Source organism: Scylla paramamosain, unplaced genomic scaffold (assembly GCF_035594125.1).
Source record: "Scylla paramamosain isolate STU-SP2022 unplaced genomic scaffold, ASM3559412v1 Contig17, whole genome shotgun sequence".
NCBI classification, from domain to species: Eukaryota; Metazoa; Arthropoda; class Malacostraca; order Decapoda; family Portunidae; genus Scylla; species Scylla paramamosain.
The window spans coordinates 1,055,001-1,063,533 of NW_026973682.1; the positions used below are offsets into that span (position 1 = coordinate 1,055,001).

The window sequence follows — 8,533 nt, forward strand, 5'->3', positions numbered from 1 at the left end:
TTGAGACATAAATGATGCACGCCTTTCTCTCACGATCTGAGAACGCCGTGTGGAGGCGCGCCAAAACATTATTATTTAACCACACACACACACACACACACACACACACACACACACACACACACAGCAAGCTGGCGCTGCTTGGACATTCAATTCGTGGGCCACTTTGCGCGCCTCGCCCAGTGGTCGCGGGAATTTCATCAAGCGCCTCGTGGGCAGCAGTGTGAGCGGCACGCGAGGCCAGGCCCTGTGTGCCGCCGTGCGCCTTGCTCGCCTGGCATTTCTTTTGTCAGGAATTTGGCATCGATAGTGTTGTCAGTAATTCCATAATGTGCAGCATTTGGTCTGTCTCAAGTAACAAAATAATGAAATGGAATGTGTTTGAAGAGCACTGCGGTCTTGGCTCTTACACTTTTCAGTAGAAAGCATTATTGCATGAAGTGTTATGTATGAACAGCCCGACACCATAAAACAGGCATATCACCACCACCACCACCACCACCACCACCACCTCATCCTTCCCTCCCAGTCCTTCCCATCCTCCATCACATTAGCTTCTTTTTATATCGCGTTTACAGTTCGGGAACCTCCGCTTGGTTCTCTCTCTCTCTCTCTCTCTCTCTCTCTGTGATGGGTGACACACTGCTGAGTGGCGGCTCGTGAGGATGAAGGGATGACAAGTTTCCCAGGAGGGCGATCACTCCCCATCCTCTTCCCTTAACCTCCCAGTAACCCTCGTCACTCCTCTGCAGGCTCCCATTCACTCCCCATCCTCTTCCCTTAACCTCCCAGTAACCCTCGTCACTCCTCTGCAGGCTCCCATTCACTCCCCATCCTCTTCCCTCATCTTTTCAGTAACCCTCAGTAACCGCTCTTAAGACAGGGTGGAATTAAAAGCTTTTCGTCTTATCAACTCCTTCTCTTCTGATCTTGCTAACTACATGCCTCCCCTCCTCCCGCGGCCTCGCTGCACAAGACTTTCTTCTTTCTCTCACCCCTATTCTGTCCACCTTTCTAATGCAAGAGTTAACCAGTATTCTCAGTCATTCATCCCTTTCTCTGGTAAACTCTGGAACTCCCTGCCTGCTTCTGTATTTCCACTTGTTATGACTTGAACTGTTTCAAGACACTTATGCTGTCATTTTTTACTACCGCCTTGGCCTCTGTTCGGGGACCTTCACCTCAGTGCCTCGTCACTCCTCTGCAGGTTTACAATTCCTCTCTGTCTCCCTGTTTTTTTTTTTTTTCTCTCTCTCTCTTTTGTTTTATCCTCCTCCGGGTTTTCTCCGTCTCTCTTCCTTCTAATTCCTGTCCCGCTCACCACTTTGTAATTGTTGTCCCTTTTGACTCGCTCCTATTGCCTTTCAACCAGTGACTACATCATACCGCACTTTGCTCTCCTTGCATTGATAATCACTTCTGTAGTCATTTTTTTTCTCAGTGTGTCACTTTCACCTCCCTGTTAGTCTCCTTTAATCCTGATAAAAACTCTTGCCCTGATCTTCTTCACCTGCACTCTTGTTCCTCTTAACACTTTCCTGAATAATCTACGTGGTAACCTTCCTCTCAACTACTCATTATATTGGCTTCTCTTTCATCACTTGGATCTTCTTATACATATTTCAGGTCGTCCCTTCCTAAACCATTAAGGTGTTATGGCTCCCCTTCTCTTCCTCTTCCTCCCAGCTCCTCAGTAGCGCCGCCACCCTCCTCCACTCACGTCTTATCCTCTCACCACGGAAAAATAGGACCTCGCCCACTCCTTCCGTTACTGTCTCCCTCTCCCTCTCCCTCCACCCCTTCCTCTCCCTCTCCTTCCACTCCTCCCTCTCCCTCTCCCTTCTCCACTGTTCCCTCTCCCTGCTTCATCCCTCCCACTCCCTCTCTCTTGCGCGCAGTACAGTCATGGTTGCTGGTCACAGTATTATTTAATAAGGAGCACACTGGGTTATTTTCCAGCCCGTGAGCGCCTCTTCTCGTGCAGTCCTTGTCCCCACACACACAGTCTGGATCAGGAAGACACCGCACGCCGCCAGATGGCATTACAACACTGCCTGTTGCTCATTGCTCGAGGCGACTGGTTCGGAGCCTCGTGAAGTCTCGCACACCAGCGAGCCCTTAATGCCAGACTCTGCCGCTGTGAGGCTTGACATTGTAAAAAGTGTTCACGCTTATATAACACGTTCAGTTCTTGCTAGAAAAATATATATTGCGTAGTTATCAGCACGTAATGGTGACAGGAAGATGACGGAGCTGTGGAACACTAAGAGAGAGAGAGGCTGGACGGCACGGGAACCAATCACAAGTCGGTATCACCGGGGAAGGAGCAGCAGCAGTCGAGTGTTGTGTGGTTCGTGTGTGTGTGTGTGTTGTCGACGTCGTGATGAACGGAAGTGGTCGCGGCTTATCTTCGCCATCCGGGGTCACACGCCGGCCATCTTGCTTCGCGGAAGAGACAAAGGTACAGTGCCTCAGATGAGCGGCCGCCATTACGCCAAGAGATGGATGTGTGCTCGTAGCTGTGTGGCCTCGCCTGTCTTGCCGTTGGGTTGCCATGAGGCGCCCGCCTCGTCCGGTGGAGTAGGGGAGACGACGTTATGTCATCATTGGGAGAGAGAGAGAGAGAGAGAGAGAGAGAGAGAGAGTGTGTGTGTGTGGCTGGGGAGAAGAGGAGAGAACAGGATAAAAGAAAGAATGAGGATGAGACAACAGACAGTAATGCGATGAGCTCTCTCTCTCTCTCTCTCTCTCTCTCTCTCTCTCTCTCACACAAACACACACACACACACACAGCAGTGATCCTTAAGAGCCAAATAACGGCGTAAATCTTTCCCTTTTCGTGAACCAAATTGCTCGTCTGTTCTTTTCAGAAAGTTTCTGATCCTAGTGAAGCTTGATCGGAAACTTGCTACTTTTTACTGAACAGGTTTTTGTTGTCTTCAAAGTTAAAACGATCAGATTTCTTTTTTCTTCTCTTCTGCGTCTTTTTTTTTTCTTCCTCCTTGTTTTTGTCATACAGAGCGAAATGGGATACTGAAGGCAAAATGAAGTAATTTTTTTCTTTTTGTTTTGTAGCGTTAATGCGATTTTGACTGGTTTTCGTAATTACTCCCATTTCTATTATTATTATTAATATTATTATTATTATTATTATTATTATTATTGTTGTTGTTGTTGTTGTTGTTGTTGTTGTTGTTGTTGTTGTTGTTGTTGTTGTTGTTTTAGCTTACACTTATTGTTTTCCCTCATTCCTCCGCGGCCAGACCTGCGCCTTCCTGTCCTCATCATCTTACTTCACATCTTCATCTTCCTGAAGGCTGTGCACTTTCCCTCCCGCTCCTCTCTTTCACAAGTCGTCTGCTGAACAATTTCACATCCAGTTACTCTTCACGAGACTTACAATTTCCTGAAAGATTACACCACAAAGAGGGTAAATACAACTCGGCGAAGGAGATGGTGACTTGCATATAGAAGGGAAATTAATTCTAAAGGGAAAAGAAATTATATTCTCTGTTTAACATTTTTGTTTGCTACCAAGTTTGGCAATATTCTTTTCCTCATTTTTTTATTTATTTATTTTTTTATTTTTTTCGTTTTATTTACGTTATTTTTTCCTTCCGATGTTAAGCGATAAGGACGAGGCTGTTCATTTCACTCGCTTCCTTGGAAAAAAAAAAAAAAGTCAGCCCTTCATTCGTCTCGTCTGAGGCAGTGATTTAGTTGGACATTAATTCTTTGCTTCGAGAGAAAATCCAGAGCTTCAGCTTTTGTTTGGCCTCTCGAAACACTTCATGAAGGACAAGAGTTGTGCTGAGAAAAGGAGAGATGGCGGGGGAGAGGGAAAAACGGGATTGAAATGAAAGTAAGAGAGAGAGGATGAGACGAGACATTGGTGCGATGGGGTGATTGAGAATGAAATCGAGAAGAAAAGGGGAGTGATTAATGAACGAGGAGGAGGAGGAGGAGGAGGAGGAGGAGGAGGAGGAGGTGGCATGGCTATTGGAGAGGAAAGCTGGTGCTCCTTGGCCCCATTGGCGGAGAAGCTGCGAGATCCTTTGTGAGATTTATTATTGCCGCCAGTGTGTGTGTGTGTGTGTGTGTGTGTGTGTGTGTGTGTGCACTGAAAAGAATTATGGACAATGGAGAAATTGTAGCGGGGAAGGAATCAGAAGTGAGTCTGATAGCGTTTTTTTCCGCCTAAGGCAACGTAATAAATATGAAGAAGCGAGATGTTCTTATTAACAAATGACTAGAATGTTGCGTTCATGAAAGACAAATGGAGGATGAAAACTACGTAAGGGACAAAAATCATAGCTATCCACACACACACACACACACACTGAACCCGTCTAAGCTTGGGCTGGAAAGAGGGAAAGTTTTGGCAATGTTTTACCAGACTGGAGAATTACGGACAAGGGGCGGCGTGCTGCTCCTGGCCGTGGTGATGGAGCACTTCCTAGTCAACGCCGCCGTGGTCTTTGTCATAATACATAATTATATAAATCTAGACTGTATTGAATGTACCTATGTATGCAGATTAAGTGCGTCTTTATGTACACGTGCCGCCTATTGATTCAATGAGCCTTTACTAATTTATTCAATCTTCTTCCTCGAATCATCGCCAGAAAACAAAGGCGTAAATTTCACCTTCCGGTTTCTAGCACTCCCTCTGCCACAGTGAATGTCACACACACACACACACACACACACAACACACACACACACACACACACACACACACACACACACACTGTCGTCAGAGAGAGAGAGAGAGAGAGAGAGAGAGAGAGAGAGAGAGAGAGAGAGAGAGAGAGAGAGAGAGAGAGGTGATTTGATTTGATTAATTTATTACGCAAATAACGTCAGACATCATAAGATAGAGAAACTTAATTACTGTTGCAAGCTAAAGCAAATGGTACGCTCACACACTCACCATTCGTGCACCCCACCCACCAATCCACACTCACACAAAAGCAACCGATGCCACGCAGGGCACAGGGCATCAGGAAAAGCCACTAAATCGAGGGTAACGCACGAGAATCTCATCGAGATAATCGGGCACCAGAATATGACGACAGACAGCATCCAGCGGCAAACCTTGGGTTAGGAGGTGCCGAACAGTGGGGCACACCAGGCAGTAGTGCTCGATGGTGTTGGCAAGCGGTGTGCGGCACAAGCGACACTCTGTGAAGGGAGGCTCGCCCTGTACCCCGGCAATCTGCCACGGCGGGCGGTAGCCCAACCGCAGACGCGCCGAGACAATGTTGTGCCACCGAACCGTAAGACCCCGGCAACGGTACGTGTACTTGTGGCGGCAGACCATGATATGATGGTGATCATGTTGACCATGACCATGTTGATGGTGATACTGTGGGGCCTGTCAGTATCCTTGCGACGCCGCATAGGTAGGAGAGCGGCGGGGAGCGCTGGAGAGGTGACATGGCAGGGAGAGAGGACGACCATCACCATGCGGAGGTAGGCGGCAGGCATCCTTCGCTAGGCGGTCAGCTGTAGCATTGTGACGTAAACCAACATGATATATTACCAATATAAACTTGACACACACATTGCGAGCAGTCATTAATGCTAAAAAGGAAAGAATCTGTTGAACTACTATTAGGTGGGTGGGACGGGTAGCAGAAAGGGACTGAAGGGCCTTTGAGTCACAAATAACAACTGCATTCACTCCCCTCTGACACACGAGGCTAACAGCATTCAGGATAGCATAGAGCTCACACAACGTTGAGCTGGAGTGGTTTCCGAGCCGACGGCCGACCCAGCCACCTGGAGGTGGTTCCAAGTCAGGTGAGAAAACCGCACCACCAGCCGCTCCATCCGACTGGAGAGACCCGTCAGTGTAGAGGCGATGAGCTGTGATGGAGGACGTCACTGTCGCCACGTGTTCCAAGGCCAGCTGCAGCTGGAGAGGAGGCGGATCTGACTTGGTTGTAGGGGTAAAGCTCACCTCAGGCGCTGGTAGCATCCACGGGGGTGGGCCTGGGGACACGGCAGCGGCAGAAACTTGCAAATTAAGGCTCCCGAGCAGAGAGGAAACAGACACAATAAGTCGGCGACCAGTGGGCAGAATAGGAGGGACTGGTGGAGTAGGGCCAAGAGAGGTCCTGATCAGCTGCGTGTAGTGTGGCGAGAGAAGTGGAAAGTGAAGACACTTGACTGTGAGGCAAGTAACATTTGAATATATTCTATCAACTAAGGGCGGGAGCCTCAATTCACGCTGCATGTTTACAATCCTGGTGGTCACGGGGCACCCAACAATGATTCTCATCGCTCTATTCTGAAAAATTTGCAGAGGCTCTAAAGCAGCCTGAGGTAGTTGAATCAAGGCAGGGGAGAGATAATCAACAACAGAGCGAATGAAAGTGACAGAGATAGTACTGGTCACAAAAACGCAGATGCTGGAGGACTTGTTGGTGAGCCACTGAAGAGGGCGAAGTCGTCGCTGGAGACGATCCAATAGGTCACTAATGATGGGATGGGGCTGACGCCGGGCAGGGAGGACTGCTGAGATCTTGACTGGAGCTCCGAGGTAGCTGTACTGAGAGAATAGGGGGATGACGCTGCCACCAAAGGTGAAGTCCGGCAGTGCAACAGGGGGCCTGTTCCTGATACCCTGTGCCCTGCGTGGCATCGGTTGCTTTTGTGTGAGTGTGGATTGGTGGGTGTGGTGCGCGAATGAGAGTGTGTGAGTGCACCATTTGCTTTAGCTGACAACTGTAATTAATTATCTCCATCTTATGGTGGCTGAGTCACGAACTGGAGTGTCGGAGAGATGCAAGACATCCAGCCAGGCGAGGGGAAAAAAGGCGCCGTGAAGTTGTGGTGTTTGCAACTCAAAGGCTCTCCACTGAAATAGCAAATAGCGACTTTATTTGACGGGAGGAAAAAAAGTTATAGTATGGCTTTTATAATGCTATTTTTTGAAAGAGTGGATGTGATGTTGGAAAGGAAGATGGCGGACAGACGTTCCTTGATTTTTATTTGATACCTTGCGTAGTTTAACTTCGTATTTTTCATATTCCTTTCAGTGCAATTTCTACGCTTTATTTAGGTCAAAGCTGCCTTAACATCAGCTCGACACTCAATGCAATAAATATGCACACATAAAAAAAAAATATACATTAAGGCTGTACTAAGGTAGAATATAACAACCATGCTGATAATCCCTTTTCTTTGCAGGTAAGTGTGCCGTCACCTGTGTTCACGGAGGTCAAGGTAAGAAGCCACTGACCCACCACTCCTGCCCGCCACTCCGTCTGCTCGCCTTCACTTGGGTTCGGTGGAGGTGTTTCATCGTCTTCGTTAAGACCTTGATTCGAGCGGAAAAGCTTTGGTCTTCCGCGAGTCCATAGTAACTGCGACCCGTCTGAATTGACTAGCAGTACTTGGTTTAATTTCGAGCAATACGGCAAGGTCTGAGGTCTGTAAGGATACCTACTGGGCAGCTCAGTAGCCTATTCACGGCCAGGCAGGCAGACAGAACAACACTTCTTTAAGTCAGGCCGCAGCAGTCATTGCCTCCTCCGGTCAGGGTCCAGAAAAGTTTGTAACGAGGGATCACTGGAGGCTGATAGGCGTTAGCAGAGTTGTCATCTGTGGTGTGTAGAGACTGGCGGAGTTCCGGTACAAACCAATGGGAAAATAAGCACGCTAGGTATCAGAGTCAACAGAGACTGAGGTGAAGTGAAGAGGGAAGGTGTGCACTTTGTGGTTGCCGGCAGAGAGAGAGAGAGAGAGAGAGAGAGAGAGAGAGAGAGAGAGAGAATGGTGGGGAAGGAGAGAATTGCCAATATGACGTGTGGGGAAGTCAGAGAGTGTTGGATGAAAAAATAAACTACAAACTACTGCGATGATGGTGATTTGCTCCGAACGAGACTAAGACGACTTTACATAAGGAAAATTGCGGCCTATTAACTGCTAACAAACTTTTCCTGGGATGTGGCGGGCGGGATAGCCATTATTACCACATCTGAGTGTGTCTGTGTGTGTGTGTGTGTGTGTGTGTGTGTTTGGGTTGCCATCTCGTGTCGTTGGTGCTTCGGATAATGAATCCCGTGTTTCACTTTGGCTTTGACTGCTTGAGGAGGCGGCGCTGCTTGAGGAGGCGGCGCAGTGTTCCTAAGTATCGTGTTAACTCCCACTACCGACAGACAGACAGTGTTGCATGTCTCACCGAACGTCACACAAAGAGCCACGTGCATGCTGCTCATTACCCTCAACTCTTATGACCATGATTCAGTTAAAACAGTGAAGGTATAACATGAATCTTTAATTAAATTACTTGCTGTAAACAAGCAATCCTCCCTTGCAAGTGGTCCCCTGTAAAAACACTTAATGAGACGCGCGGCTCTTTGATGTGCTCGTAAAAAAAAACCATTGCAGTTTCATATACAAACGAACACGGCGTGTGGCGTGGACCTCCTGCAGGCACAGGCACGGCTATAAACTAGTATATAAGCGAAACGTGTCGCGCCAGACCCGCTAACACATACACGGATCACACAACACAGCTAGC

General features: G+C 48.0%; 1 long non-coding RNA gene across 1 annotated transcript in view; it reads left to right on the forward strand.

Annotated features, from left to right (window-relative positions):
- LOC135097334 (uncharacterized) overlaps positions 1-8,008 on the forward strand; it is a 73,740-nt gene extending 65,732 nt beyond the window's left edge. The window contains exon 3 of the long non-coding RNA XR_010265612.1: positions 7,198-8,008. This is a non-coding gene — a long non-coding RNA (uncharacterized LOC135097334). The remainder of the gene's footprint in view (positions 1-7,197) is intronic.
- Positions 8,009-8,533: the final 525 nt, after the last annotated feature.